General features: G+C 44.1%; 1 long non-coding RNA gene across 2 annotated transcripts in view; it reads right to left on the bottom strand.

Moving 5' to 3' along the window:
* The window catches only part of LOC118009406, a 76,456-nt gene extending 60,860 nt beyond the window's left edge, over positions 1-15,596 (bottom strand). For both annotated transcript variants that reach the window (XR_004678921.1, XR_004678920.1), the window contains exon 1: positions 14,859-15,596. This is a non-coding gene — a long non-coding RNA (uncharacterized LOC118009406). The remainder of the gene's footprint in view (positions 1-14,858) is intronic.
* Between the last annotated feature and the right edge of the window lie 137 nt (positions 15,597-15,733).

The raw sequence follows: 15,733 nt of genomic DNA on the forward strand, positions 1-15,733 counted from the left end.
GCTGCTTTTTAAGACTTTCTTTTTACCACTGATGTTCAACAATTTGATTATAATGTGTTAATGTGTTTTGATGTGGTTTTCTTTCTGCTTAGTGTTTGTTGAGCTCCTTGAATCTGTCAATTTATAGTTGTCATCAAAGTTAAAACATTTTTATTCATGATTTCTTCAAATATTTTCTCCCCACCCCTCACATCATTTTCTTGGCACTTTAATTATACAGATGTAGCCCACTTGGATTATATACGTACAGCCCACAAGTCACTAACCTCTCTTAATTTTTTCAGTCTTTTTTCTCTCTATGCTTCCTTGTGGATAGTTTCTACTGCTCTGCCTTGGACCTCACTTATCTTTTTTTCTGCAGTATCTGATCAACTATTAATCTCATCCAGTATTTTTCATTTCAGATACTGCATTATTCATCTGTATATGTCCCACCCAGGTCTTTTTTATGTCATCAATTTATCTTCTTATCATGTTTATGTTTTTTCCCTCTACTTTTTTGTACATGGGTAGCATATTTAAAATAGCTGTTTTAATGTTCTTATCTGCTAATTCATCATTTCTATAATTTCTGAGTCTGTTTCTATTGACCAGTTTTTCTTCTGGTTCTGAGTAATATTTTCCTGCTTCATTGCATGCCTGGTAATTTTTTACTAGATGCCTGACACTGTAATTCTACATTGTTGTTTGCTGGATTTTGTTGTAGTCTCTGAAATAGCGTTGAACTTTATTATAGCACAGAGTTAAGTTACCTGGGAGCAACTAGATCCTTTCAAGACTTGATTTTAGGTTTTGTTATGGTGGGTCCAATGCAACCTTTAGTCCAGGAGTTCTTTAGTCCCAATACTAAGGTAGAACTAAATAAGAAGAGTCTCTCTCCGAGGTTTCTATTAGGAGGTCTTTCTACTCTGGCTATAAACTATTCCCAGCCTTGTGTGAGCCCCAGGAAATGTTCATCCTGCTGCTTTGGGGGGTTTTTCCTCTCAGATATTTCCCTCTTGTGTGTAGATATATCAGTACTCAGCTAAGGTTTTGAAGTGTCCCCTCTGCAAATCTCTGGAGCTTGCTCTCTCTCCATAGCTCCCCCTTTCTCATACTTTGATTCATAAATTCTAGTGCCTTCAACCTCTTTCACCTGGATCTCTAATTCTTCATTGCAATGAGACTACTGAGTTCAGTTTCTCCCTCCCTGCACTGCAGCTTGAAAATTGCCTCCGGGTAGCAAGCTGGAACAGTTGTAGAACTCACCTCTTCTCCCCACCCTCTGCCCCTCCTCTCAAGGCCATAGTTCAATGCTGCTTGTTGTTTAATATCTGAAAACTATTATTTTGTTTATTTTCTCCAGTTTTCTAGTTATTGAAGGCAGGAGTGTAAATACATTTCCTATTATTCCATTTTGGCTATGAAACAGAAATCTTTGAGCCCTTACAGTGAATATCTGTGGTTAGAAAAATGTTGTTTGTTTGTTTGTTTGTTTGTTTGTTTGTTTTTACTGTCACTAGTGATTCTGTAGTTCCTTACCAAGTTTGAAGGTTTTTTGTTTTTAATATTTTCTTTATTTATTTGAGAGAGAAAGAGAGCACCACAAGCAGGGGATGGGGGGAGAAGGGCAGCAGGAGAGGGAGAAGCAGGCTCCCCACCAAGCAAGGAGCCCGATGTGGGGCTCGATCCCAGGACCCTGGGATCATAACCTGAGCTGAAGGCAGACGCTTAACCGACTGAGCCACCCAGGTGCCCCTTTGAAGGTGTTTACATATAATTAATCATGGTGGAAATGTCACTTTGGTTACACTAGCAGCCAGTTCCTACTCCCTTCCTGACACCTGTCAGATCTATAAAAGGAGGTAGAGTCAAACCCTTGGCTTCCCAGGTCTAGTGTTACCAATTCATTCACATACAATTTATGTGGTGACCACTGTTTTCATGTTTAGATCTCCACAAATCATGATTATGTGGAGCCCAGGAACTAACTGTGGTTGTTGGAAATGATATATAATCAAAGTTGTGAGAGGCAAGAATTCTCTCAAGTGCCCTTCTTCTTTTTTACTCCTTCCGTGTCCTGGAAACCTACTCCTTGATTTTAGGCATTCAGTGGCATTCAGTTACTTCCCTGATTCTCCAAAATCCCTTCTAGAGACTTCACATACAAATACATCCTGTTTCAAAATTACGTTTTTTTCTTTTTTGTGTACCGATCAAACTCCAATGATCTCATAGGCTTAACTCATTCGCTGTAAGAAGCTTGAAGGCAAGAACTAAAGTTTATTTTTGGTATTTCATCAGTCTCTAGAAAATCATCTGACAATGGAAAGAGGCTCTCTCTCTAGGCTCTGAAGCTGTGAAGCTAATAAAAAGTTGGAGATCTTGGTGGCCATCTCTGCTACCAGTTAGGGAGAGTGAGAATGAAGGCCACACAGGAAATGTGGAGAAAAAAGAGAGCACAAAATACTGTCATGAGGACATGATCTGGGATCCTGGATTCAGCTACCTAGATTCACCTTTAGATTTCCCAAGGCCTGTAATCTCACCCCCTTCTTTTTTTTTAAAGCTTTTATTTATTTGACAGAGAGAGACACAGCGAGAGAGGGAACACAAGCAGGGGGTAGTGGGAGAGGGAGACACAGGCTTTCCGCTGAGCAGGGAGCCGGATGTGGGGCTCCATCCGAGGACCCTGGGATCATGACCTGAGCCGAAGGCAGACGCTTAATGACTGGGCCACCCAGGCACCCCTGTAATCTCCCATTTTTACCTAAATGAGTTTGCATGGGCTTTTGTCACCGATGGGCTTAAGTGATCTTTTACATCAAACACCAAGATGGGATTGAAGAATAGGGGAAATGGTGAGGCACATGTCAAGACAATTGGTGGCTTACAACATAGCCCCCTCTCTCCACAACCTGCTGCTACCCCCATCTGAAGCAGCTGAGCCTCAGGTGGTAGGGATCAGGTGAAATCCAAAATCCACCTGGAACACTGGAGGACCAAGGCTGGACAACTGCAACTTACAGGGTCTTGTGATTTTCAAGGGTTGCCAAATGTCCCTCAGTGGGGGAGGGGAAATGGGCAGAGGCTCTTCATGCTTGAACACAGACCAGAGTTTCCCTTTCTGTGCCCTAAAGTGCTGTTGACAAGGCAGAGTGGCAGTTTCACGTTTCACAGTGTTTGAACTCCTCAAGTCCTTGTGGAAGTTTCCCTCTGTTCTACCAGTCTATCAGGTCAAGCCCTGGTAACTACAGGCAAGCATGGATAGGGTGGCTAGGAGAGAGGAGCACCCCACAGCCTCAGTGCTGATGGATTAGTTGGCAAAAGCATTGCTGCCTTCATTTCTCCTGGTTGGCTTTGGCCTCCCTCTCCCAGTTGTCCTTTGGCAGAGGTGTGGAATACTGATGAGTACCTCTTGGACCTCTTCCAGAAGTGTCTCTGATCAAGGCACTTAGGTGAGAGCTGCAGGACATGTGAGTGGGCCATGCAGTGGGGCCAAGGGTCTCCTGGGTCAAGAGGGCAATCTCACCTCTGCCACTGATGGGCCCCTAGGGAGGCCTCAATGAAACAAAAACAAAAAATCACGCTTTCTTTTGTAAAACCCTCCAGGACGCTCAAAATAGCACAGGGTTATATTGCCTTGAATGAGCATAATGTGTTTTGCAGTATCAACTCCAGTCCCTGGTTGCTAAGATGAACTTGGCAGGAACCACATCACTGACAGGCAAATCATGGTAAGATGTGTCTTAAAAGTAAGACTTCAAAAAAAAAAAAAATGAATATTGTGGGGAGACCAATAATAATGAACATTTTTGTGGATAATCACTATGTGGTGGGTACTTTCAGAGACTACCTCTCTATTTCTGCAAAGAAGATGTTATTCCCATTTTACAAATAAAGAAAGTGAGGTTCCAAGAGGCTAAATAAACTACAGAACTAGAACCTAGAATGGCTAGAAAGAATCTTTCTTCAACATCAGTGTGCGTCTTGCTATACCAGGCTAACCCCCTACCAGCTAAGGAGGACCCCACCCCTGCCACTCACACAGCCATACAAGTGGAAGGCCAATGAGCCCCCTTTCCTAAGGAAACTTGCCTTCCTGCTCCTATTTTCTCACTGTCTATAAAATCCTGCGGAATTAGCCTCATCTCTCCATATTGGACTGTGGCTTCTGGGACTGTTCCACCAACACAAAACCAGCAGCAGCCACCAGAGGAGTACATTCCAGCTAATGTGATAAGCTGGCTAACAGCCACTTTTCTTCCACCACCTTAAGGTCCTTTAATCTCCAACGATGTTTGCTTCGTTTTCTTCTTGTGATAAAATATACATTACATAATATTGACCCTTTTAACTATGTTCAAGTATACAGTTCAGGGCATTAAGTGCATTCGTGTTGTACAAACATCCCCACCACCCATTCACAGAACCCTCTTCTTTCCGCAGAGAAACTCTGTCCCCAGTGAACCATAACTGCCCACTCCCCACTCCTCCGGCTCCCCTGCCCTTGGCACCCACCATTCAGCTCTCTGTTGCCATGACTCTGACTACTCCAGACACCTCAGAGAAGGGGAATCATGCAGCATTTGTGACTGGCTTATTTCGCTGAGCCTAATGTCCTCGAGGTTCATCCACCCTGCAGCAAGAATTTCCTTCTGTTTTGAGGATGAATGATATTCTGTTGTGCGTACATGCCACACGTTCTTTATCCATTTATCCGTGGATAGGCCCAATCCGCTTTTGAACAGCCCTAAGAGAGAGAAAACCTTCCTCATTTGGAACCCAGTTTGGTCTCCTTCTAACTGTGTTCATAGGTCCTAGTTCCACCCCTCAAACGTTACACAATGTTTGTTCATAGGTCCTAGTTCCCCCATGTCTGTCCTCTACTTATTTTAGGACAATTCCAGGTGGCCCTTGGACTTTCCCTTTCTGACCTATGAAATCAGACCTGAGAATGACATGCATTTTGTGCCCGAGGAGCTGCTTCAGAGGGGAGATACCCTCCATCTATCCATTCCCTGCCTCTAGCACACTGGGGATCCTGAGGCCATTCACTCCATTTCAATGGCCCCCTGCTCGGAAAACTGGCCAAGAGAGTGGCTCATCTTCGCAGTCTCCTAGGGGGCAGTCCGGTCCGCCACACTCACCCCACAGCCCAGAGGACAAGCAGAACCTCCAGGTCCCAGCCCCTCCTGAGCAGAGCAGAGCTGCAGCCTGCACCCTTCAGACCAGGGTTAACAAAGCTGGGGAGCACCTCAGTTACTGGCCGCAAGATATGTTTGCAAAAGATTTTCTGAACACACATTCCTGCTTCAGCAAATTCTCTCCAAGAACACAGTAAGGATGAAGATAAGTAAAGGAGAGATGCCAGAATGAGAAACTAAATTGGTTACTCCTACGATGGCCAGTGCTGATGGCTTGCTCTGGGTATAAAGAGGAGATTTCACCACCTGCTTCTCCCTAGAGATGGAAGGGGCAGATCAGGTTGCTTCTCACTCCTGCCCCACCCTGAGGAATGGACTCAGTGACACTGTTGGCCTTTTTCTTCCCCGGTATCTTTGAGTCAAGGCGCCTTGTTGACCAAGTAGGTCAGATAAAGGACTGCAAAAGCATTGTCCAAATTGCCCAGGGAGGATGTAGCCAACATTCCTAGGTGTGTTTGCAAATATGGCTGAGAGAGTAGGTGCAAAGTGAGTGATTCTGACAAAGCCGACCAGCAGTTCCCTCCTGCTACAGGTCCTTCTGGCTAATGCCTTCCAATGCAGAGGTACCCGCTTTCACGCTCATCTGCAGAGGGTGAATTCCACGTTCCAAATTCCAGGCAGGTAGGTTCCAAAATAGGATATTGTTCATTACGATAGAATTCTGCTTTTCCCGAACTTAGTAATCCATCAACTGGCAAGCTTCCCTGGTACATATTTCTAAGATTCTAGAAAATTCAACTCACTTATTTATGACTTACTCATTATTCACTTCTAAAATCATTGCAAATTACATTTGATAAATGCCCTTAGAGTTATTACATCAAGGACCTCTACACAGAAGTCAGGTAACAAAATGGGTTCAAAGAAGAAAACAATTCTATCAGAAGATTAAAACTAAGGAAGTAATGAAATTAAATATGAAGTTCAGCTCTGGGTTTCCTGGCAAAAAAATACAAAAGGAAAAAAATAAGCTAGGCTGCATATGTCTTATTATTTAATGAAAGAGAGCAGACAGATCCATCAGGAGATGCTGCCTTGATAATTTCAAGTAGGAATTATTTATAAAAACTGAACTTAAATATGACTTTTTTAGGGATTCATCTACTATGTATGTAAGACCTATCTGTATGCGTAAGTGTGTCTGTGGGTATGTATAGATGTATATATCTATCATCTATAGTCTTTTTGCGTGTGAATTTAAGAGATAAAAAAAAAACCTATCAGGCATCTTAGTAAGAACTCATCTGTTTCAGTTTATAGGAATGGCTGCCTCTCAGGGGAAGAATCTGGTGGGGAGGATAGGGATAAAGGTAATCTGAGATGCCTGGGACATCTGCGCACTTACTCTATTCTGCTAGGTGACTGATCTGATCCTACACAAGCTTATTGTTTCATAATTTGGGGCCTTTGGCCCCTAGTGGGGGGACAGGAGATCGATCAGTCTTGCCATGCCAAGCCCAGGATCCAGGTATATGAGGAAAGCTCTTTGGCACCCAGGTGCCCTGAAACCAGAGTATTTCTGTCTAAACCCGCCCTGTGGGCCAAGTATGGCATATGACTGGGCGCCTGCTCAGTTCCCATTTGGCATTCCAGTTCCCTGCTGGCCCTGGAACCCAGCCCCAAACCACAGCTGCCTGGCTGGGGGCCTGACAATCTACCTTCGCCTTTGCCAGAACATTCCTCTCTCTCTGGAGGGCTGGAACTTGTCATCGTTCCCCTCCCCCAATTGCTGCAAGGGGTCCCACTTCCTCCGTGATACCCCATACAGGCCCCGCCTCCAGGAGGGCGCTTGCCTGTTGTGGATGTTTCTCTGCCCAGAGATTCTAACTATCCCACGCCTCCAGCTTTCTGATTCAACACCATGGAAGCTTAGACCTAAGTTCACCAAACCCTGAGTAGTCATGTTGTAGATTCTAGGTTGTCCTCCTGAGAAACCAGCTCAGACCAATCCTGGTTCCTCCCTTCTCCCCGTGGACCCGCTGTCTAAAATGGTTACGAAAGCTGATGGAGGTCTCACTGTTCCTAGCGGGCAGCCCATGTGGAGGGTGTGTCCAGGCCCCCCAGCATCAGGGGCTGTTTGTGGGACAGTGACTGGGGAGAAGTCTGTCCCTACCCCACAAGCAGAATCAGGAGGGATTATTCAAAATGTCCAAGGTTACCACACTGTTACTGGCCATACTGCTCTACAGAGACTGGGAATATATGCCCCAGGACCTCTGCCTTGGAGGGAAATTCAAAGAACAGATCCTATCTAGGTCCCCTTTAAGGTGAGGAGAGACTTCGAGAGAGCTGAAATATTTCCTGACCCTTGTTTGCTGTTAGAGGTTAGCAGTTTGCTTCAATTTTGAGATAAACCAAGCTTGGGGGCAGGGACGACAGTGGGGCTGTAACAGCCAACTATGTCCCGCTGAAGAGTTTCCAGATGCCCCCAGCCTGAAGGACTCGTGATCCTTGGGAATCCCATCTGGAAACCCTGCCAAGCCCAGCCTGTGGGGTGTCTGCTGCCTGAGGCCGCGGGGTCCCAGGGAGTACCATCCACCAAGAAGGCCGCAGCCGACGACTGGCATGTGTAGTCCCATTGGCTTGAAAGGAAGAGATGTTTGCGACGGATCAAAGCAATTCTGCGGCGCTTGGTCCATCGTAGGCACTCAATAAACATTCACGATTCTTCCAGCCACCAGAGAGCCCTCAGCTGAGGTGCAGAGAAAGCCGCACCCCCGGGGCTTGGAAAGCAGTGTGTGTGGCAGGGCAGGGCCCCTTTGGGTCAAGTGGAAACATGCCTCTCTACACCCCTTGCTGAGACCAGGCCTCTCGGGGAGACTTTGAGAAGCCTATCCCCACATGGAAAGAATAGTTTTCTCAGGGTTGACTCTGCCTTCCAGGAAAATATTCCTGTGTCGAGTGAGGGGAGCCGTGTGGTGGGCCGGTGGGGGCCGAGGTAAAGTGTGTGAATAAAACATTGACGGGTCACCACAGTTTTGCTCTTCAGAGCACCTAACCCACGTGAGCTGGGGCCCCTTTTCTGTAACTTGAGATGCAAGTACTCAGGTATTTATTTTCACGTAATGATTGAAAGGTAGATAAAATTCAAAAACAGTGAGCCACAAGCCTTAAGTGACCTTCAACTAGAGTAGTAACAAGAAGCAATTACAGGGGCGCCTGGGTGGCTCAGTCGTTAAGCGTCTGCCTTCGGCTCAGGTCAGGATCCCAGGGTCCTGGGGTCGAGCCCCGCATCGGGCTCCCTGCTCCGCGGGAAGCCTGCTTCTCCCTCTCCCACTCCCCTGCTTGTGTTCCCTCTCTCGCTGTGTCTCTCTCTGTCAAATAAATAAATAAATCTTAAAAAAAAAAAAAAAAAGAAGCAATTACATAAAGAAGTACATCTGATTTTAGCGGTACCAGAAAGCTAAACAAAGAAAGAAAATCCATTATTTAGGCCAAATAAGACTGGGAGCGATTCTGGACCATTTTCATTATTTTCTTAAAGGAGAAATGTCACACTGAAGTCATAACCTGCAGTTGGGCTCGGAGGGCTGAGGATGGGAAAATACTCACCCCACCCTCTCGTATCCCCTTTTCGCTGTGGCCACAAAACCACACGCTCTGACCCGGCTGTGGGCTGAGGCTCCTGCTCTGCGGACTCGGGTGGGTGGACACAAGGCTGTGACTAGAGGCGGGCTCGCCCGGAAGCCCCAGAGACTGGCCTGGGACGCGGGGAGCCGATCACAGAGGAGGCTTGGGGGCAGGACAGGCGCAAAAAGGACAAAGTAGTCAGTCATTCCAAAGCAAAAATAGTTTCAAAGCCAAGTTTGCTCATGCTACTCACATTCGGAAAGATGACTGCTTACTCAAATAACAGTTGGAAAAAACCTGGGCTCCTGGGTGGCTCAGTTGGTTAAGCATCAGACTCTTGATTTTGGCTCAGGTCATGATCTCGGGGTCCTGAGATCAAGCCCCAAGTTGGACTCCCCGCTCAGCAGGGAATCTGCTTGAGATCCTTCCTCTAGCCCTCCCCCTCACTCTCTCTCTCTTTAAAATAAATAAATGAATCTTTTAAAAAATTGGTAAAACAAAATCTATATCCATTTTTGAATCATTGTACACGTACTTGGAGAACAATTGCCCCCATTCAGTGTTGCCTGTGCATGGGAATTGGGAAAACAAGCAAAGACCATGGCAGTTCTAGTTCAAGCTCCTTTCCTTACATTCCCCCAGGGTGCTACAGAGCTCTGGGCCCTCTCCCCCCGCCCCTCACCCCCCCTCCAGAAACGGAGTCAGAACCTCTGAGGGTGGGGCCCAGGAATCTGTATTTGTAAGCTTGTAAGTATAGTAATTTCTGAAAACCATTAACCCAAAGGGTAAGAGTCCAAATTGTTAACATATATCTCCCCCTTAATCTTGCAGTGGGGCACTAGAAAAGCACATTAGATTTGGAATCAAAATGCTTGGGTTAAAATTATGCTACTTAGCCCGGAGCCATTCACTTAATTTCCTATGGCTCCAGTTTTTCTCATTTGCAAAATGGAAATTCTACCCAGGGTTGTAAACATTAATTGACAAAGAATGTAAAAGCGTTTGCAATGTAAACTCCACAAGAGTACATCAATGTTTATGGTTATCATTATTCACTGTCATGGTATCAGAAGTCCCCACCGACCGAGCCGGCACCCTGGTCCAGGCCTACCGCGTCTCCCCCAGGGGCTGCCGTAATAGTCACTCTCAAAGTCACTCTTCCATCCCTCCCTCCTAGTTCACATTCTGCAGGTTATGCACCTCGCTTGCTTAAAATCTTCAAAAGTTTCCTGTTGCCCTTAGAATACAGTCTAAAATCCTTACCAAAAGTAGCTCTTTTCCTTACCAAGACCTGCTTGACTGAGAGAAGGTAGTTCGAAAGGCAAAAGACCCAAAGCATCAGAGGCTGCCCAGAAAATGCACCCAGGTTCAATGTTAGGATGCGGGAGCTCCAGGCGGCTAAGATCCAGCCCAGAGGATGCCCCCCCAACCCCGCTCCGGCCCCAGCTGTATCAGAAGCCTGAGTCAGGGGTGGAGCAGGATTAGAGGCCCAGCCGTGATATCACAGGCATGTCTAGGGTCACCCGTGGAAAAAAGGAAAAAGACACAATATTAAAAATGCAAGCTTTGGACAGCGTGGGCCTAAAAATGTGATTCTAACTCATAATGTTTATAGTAACATGATTAGGTATAATTTGAAGGATTAGAAGTAGTTCGGTTTCTTAATATGCAAAGACCCTTGCTCAAGATAGGCATGTTTGTTGATGGAAGCATTTTTAATTTTTTGAAATAACTTTTAATTTTATGATAGTTTTACAGCTACAGAAAAGCTACAAAGATAGTGCCGAGGGTTCCAGTGTACCCCTCAGAGAAGCTCCCCTAATGTTCTTATTCTCACAGAACTGTGCTACAATCATCGAAAGGAAGATACCAACATTGATCTGGCACTGTTCGCTCAGCTCCAGATTCTGTTCGGCTTTCCCTGGTTTTTCCACTAAGGTCCTCTTTCTGTTCAGGATCTAATTCAGGATCCCACATTGCTTTTCATCCTCCTGCCTCCTCAGCCTCCTCTGGGCTGTGATGTTTCTCAGCTTGGCCTTGTCTTTGATGACTGAGGAGTGCCGGTCAGGTGTTCGGTTAGGATCTGCCTGACGTTTTCTCAAGAGGAGACTGGGTACTGGGTTTTTCAGGGAGGAAGACCACAGACACGAAGTGCCCACTGTCATCACATCATATCAGGAGTACATGCTGTTTACATGACTTAGCTCTGTGATGTTGGCCAGGATCACCTTGCCGAGGTGGTGCTTGCCTCTGTAAAGTTACTGTTCTCCCCTTTGCAGGTTGCACTCAGTGAACACAGCTCACCGGGTTCAAAGTGGGTGGGTTTTTCTTTTATTTTCATGGTGGGGCGGGGGGTGGGGGTGGGGGGGTGTGATTAAGCTCCACCTCCTGCAGGTTGGGTGGGATCTATGTAAATTATTTGGAATTCTTCTATAAGGAAGAGTTGTCTCCTCCCCCACCCCCACTGATTTATTTCTATTATTATTTGCATCATGTTTGGAACTCATGGATATTTATTTCATACTTTGGGTTATAATTTAATACCATTTATTGTGCAGCTCATACCATTCCAGATTTGGCCATTGGGAGCTCTTTCAGGTTGGTGCCCGTGTCCCTTTGACGTGTCACTTTTTTTTTTGCTTTTTTTGAGCTTTTTCTTACTCTCTGGTGTAGTGAGATGCTCCAGGATCATCTTGAATTTCCCCTACCCCAGCCCTAGAGTTAGCCATTTTTTTTTTCAAGAAGCCCGGGTTCCTTTTATTGGAGAATGGTATTAGAAACCAAGGTCTGGGTGCTAGGTGTAAATTAAAATTTAAAAACACTTTTCAGTGTTTATTTTTAATTATAAAATTAATACACACTGGTGTCCAAATTTTCAAACAATACAGAAATGTATCAAGTAGGACATGAAAAAGTGCCGCCTATTTTTCCCCCGATCTATTTCCCAAAACTATCCTATAGCATATAGTATAGTATGTATTTCTGTTTTTTAAAATTAATATATCTTTATAGTGCAAAATTTGAAAACTACAAAACCATATAAATTAACTAGATTTTAGAATTTTTTCCATGGTTTATACAAAAAACTATGTACTTCACCCACAATGAGAGATTAGTTAAAAATACTGCAGTTCATCCATAAAATGTAACCCTAGGAACCTGATAACAACCATGTAAAAGAAAAATATTTAATGACATGAGCAGTTGTTCACTATATATAGTGGAAAAAAGCAGTTACTAACTAGTATGAAAAGTATTACCCCTCCTTTTTTGTAAAAAAAAAAAAAAAACCAACATATATTTGCACAAAAAAAGATTAACAGGAATATATATATCAAAATGTCCTAGTGATTAACTCTTAATTTAATTAAGAGTGCTGTAATTACAGGTGATTTCACCTTTTTTCCTTCTCTTTATATGCATTTTCTAAGTTATCTAAAGTGATCATGCATTACTTTTGAATTAAGGAAACAAAGTAATACAGTCCTCACTTTGCATAGTATCTTGGTAACCGAAACTGCCTATTGGAACTGGGACCTTGATTTACACTGTTCTGTGATAACTGCAGCTATTATTAAAGAGAAAACTTTGGACTTAAATAATACACAGTATGAAAAGAAACACTAGCGCCTGGGATGGAAATGGAGTTGACATATTCACTCATTCACTCTGCAAATATTTTAGTGTACATTTACTAAGTGCCAGGCTCTGCCCTAGGTGTCAGGGGTCCCACAGGATGAAGACCCAAGGATGTTCTCCAATGAATTATTTATGAAAGTGAAACATTGAAAACAACTTAAATATCAAAACTACATAAGAAAATTACATTATAGCCATAGAATAGAGTAATACGTAGCCATTAAAAATCATGTTCTAGATCAGAGTTATTGACACTAAGAATGTTTAAAATATATTTATAATTGAAAAAGAGCAGACAGCAAAAATATAGAGAGAGCATAATGCTGTTTTTTTTTTTTTTTTACTAACAATGCATGTATATTTAAGTTTGTGTATAAATATGTCATAGATACCCATAGCCTATCTCTAAGTAAACCACCTCTCTCTCCCCAAGTAGAGACTAGGGAAGAAGATAACCCTTGTCTAAGAATTTAATCAGACTCTTTAAAGTGAAACCTCAAAGCATCTGCTAAATCCTGGGATGTGTAAACAAAGGCCTGGAAGTAGCTCTGGGGTAGAGGCTCAAGAGAGTGGTATTGCTTTGTGTAAGAAAAAAGGTACACATTTGAAGATGTTCTGAGTGAGCAGAGAAAGGATGGCTGAAGTAGAGGCCACCTGCCTCCCTAAGATTTTGGTCAAGTCACCACGCAAAAGCTTTGACTTAATATTGTGAGTGTGTATATAAATCGAGACTAATGGCTGAGTTCTGTATTTAGGCTAATACCTGTCTGTCGGTGAAGAAAGGGCTCCAAGTGCAAAGAATAAGAACCCAGGGGAGGCAAGAAGTTGACACTAATGAGAGCCACAAGGACATGAACGTCATGGAGGGAAAAGGCAATATCACATTTGTGTTTGTATTTGCATCCCTGGCACCTAGCTAAGTGGCACATTCATTTAAATTTTTTTTTATTTTTTAATTTTTTTAAAAGATTTTATTTATTTATTTGAGACAGAGAGAATGAGAGAGCACATGAGAGGGGGGAGGGTCAGAGGGAGAAGCAGGCTCCCCGCCGAGCAGGGAGCCCGATGCGGGACTCCATCCCGGGACTCCAGGATCATGACCTGAGCCGAGGGCAGTCGCTTAACCAACTGAGCCACCCAGGCGTCCCGGCACATTCATTTAAATTTAATTTAATAGGGGCTGGGGTACTTGAAAGCCAAAGAAGTTCGCTTTTCTCAACTCTTGCCTATGTAGCGGCAAGCATCGCAACAGGAAGAGCTAAAGTTCGATTTTGTATCCTTTCTGATTTCATTCCGTATGACTAGAATCATTTGTGATAAGCACAATCTTACCTCCAGGTTATGCATTAACCCTAACTTCTGACACTGCCTGCCCCTCTTCATTATCAACATTAGCTGCACCTCACACTCATCATAGCTAAGATATACAGGTGGCCCATTATGTACAGCATCATTCTAAAAGCTTAACCTTCATAACAACCCCATGGGGTAGTTATAGACGAGGAAGCCGAGATGCAGAAGTTAAATTTCCTTTTATTCTTACTTTATATCCAGTCCCTGGGTATCCTCATTCACCCTTATCACCTCAAAGATCACTGATACACTAATAACTCAGACTTAAATGTAAGCTCCATAAGTCCAAAAAATTTCTATGCCTACCGAGTTCTCCCATATATCCCCATTAATCTAGTCCAGGGGCCCCCACAGAGCAGACCTTTAATAAGTATTTGTTAAAAGACTGAGTGAATCTAGCCTAGAGCTTTTTTGCTCACTTGTGGTCCAGGCATTTCTATTTGCATGCCCCACAGACACCTTATACTCAAAACATCCAGAACACAACTCATCACCTCCAACTCTTCTCCACCCCCAAATATGTCCTCTGTTTGGTATTTCCTCTTTCCCCCATGAGTGATACCATCATCTCCCTGATGTGTAAGTCATGTTTCCCTGATTGGCCATGTTCAGCCTGTCCCCAAGTTCTACAGCTTCAACCACCGAAGCATCTCTCAAATCCCTCTGCTCCTCTCCCTTCCTACCCTGATCTAAGACGCAAGCAGAGCAAAGACTGGAGATCAATTTCCTGGGTTTAAAGTAAACACAGCTACTTACTAGCTGTGGGATCTTGGGCAACTAATGTCAATGTGCCTTAAGCTCCTCATCTATATTACTTAGGAATATTTGGGTTGTAAGTAGCAGAAAACCCAACTCAAATCAAATAAGAAAAGGGAATTTTTTGGTTCATTTAACTGAGCTAAGGGTGTCCAGCTAGATCTAGGAGCTCACCATGGTACTGCCTCCCTGTATTTTAGGGCAGATTTTCTTTGAGTGGGGCTTTGCTCTCCATGGGCTCTTCCCCCATGGTGATAACTTCCAGAGCTCCAGTCATGCATCCCAGCCTTTCAACCACCCCAGAGGAAAGAAACTTTTTCTTACTTTTTTTTTTTTTCTAGCAAAAAGGATTACCTGGTGTTGATTAGCCAGGACCTGTGACATGGCCTCTGGAATCTGAAGCTGGAATCAATCTCAGCCAACCTCATGGAACAGGAGTGGTGGTGAGGAGGGGGTGGTAATCCATGAAAACAGGGTGTTTTTTTCCAGGAAAAAAAGGGGGATGGGTGTTAGCAGCCATCTACAACACCACACACATACTCACAGGCATATATAGACATGCTTACTGTTTTCCCTATATACAATCTGGTTGCTTTTCAATCAATTCTCCACACCATTGCTGGAGAAAGCTATCTATAATGCAAGTCTAATTAGCAAAACACATATGTGTCACAGAGCAGTTACCAACCTGTGTTTATCTTTAGGTCCCAAGCCTTAGCCCCATGCCTAGCACAAGGTTGATGCTTAGGAAATCTGTTGAATGAAAGCCTCACAAATACCAGGAGGTGCCTAGGCAGAGGTGATGACCCGTGTTTCATATGGCAAAATAAACCAGGAGAAAACAAATACAAAATTAATTCACTGAACACTAAGATGGGAAAGCAGAGGTGGGGTTTTGACTATATCTTGAAGAACAAAGAAAATGCTTATGAATGTAATAGGGTGTCCCAGCTGTGCTGGGGGGGATGCTGGGGATGGAAAGCCCAGTTACTAGCAAGAAAAGTCCTTTCCAAGTGTGTAGGTGAGCTAGGATATTGCTCAAATTCTAGCAGAGAAAGGAAACAGAGCCATAGATAACTTTTTTTTTTTAAGATTTTATTTATTTATTTGACAGAGAGAGGCAGTGAGAGAGGGAACACAAGCGGGGGGAGTGGGAGAGGGAGAAGCAGGCTTCCTGCTGAGCAGGGAGCCCGACGTGGGGCTCGATCCCAGGACCCCGGGATCATGAC

Source organism: Mirounga leonina, unplaced genomic scaffold, assembly GCF_011800145.1.
Source record: "Mirounga leonina isolate KUSES-001 unplaced genomic scaffold, KU_Mleo_1.0 Mir_127, whole genome shotgun sequence".
Taxonomy (NCBI): Eukaryota; Metazoa; Chordata; class Mammalia; order Carnivora; family Phocidae; genus Mirounga; species Mirounga leonina.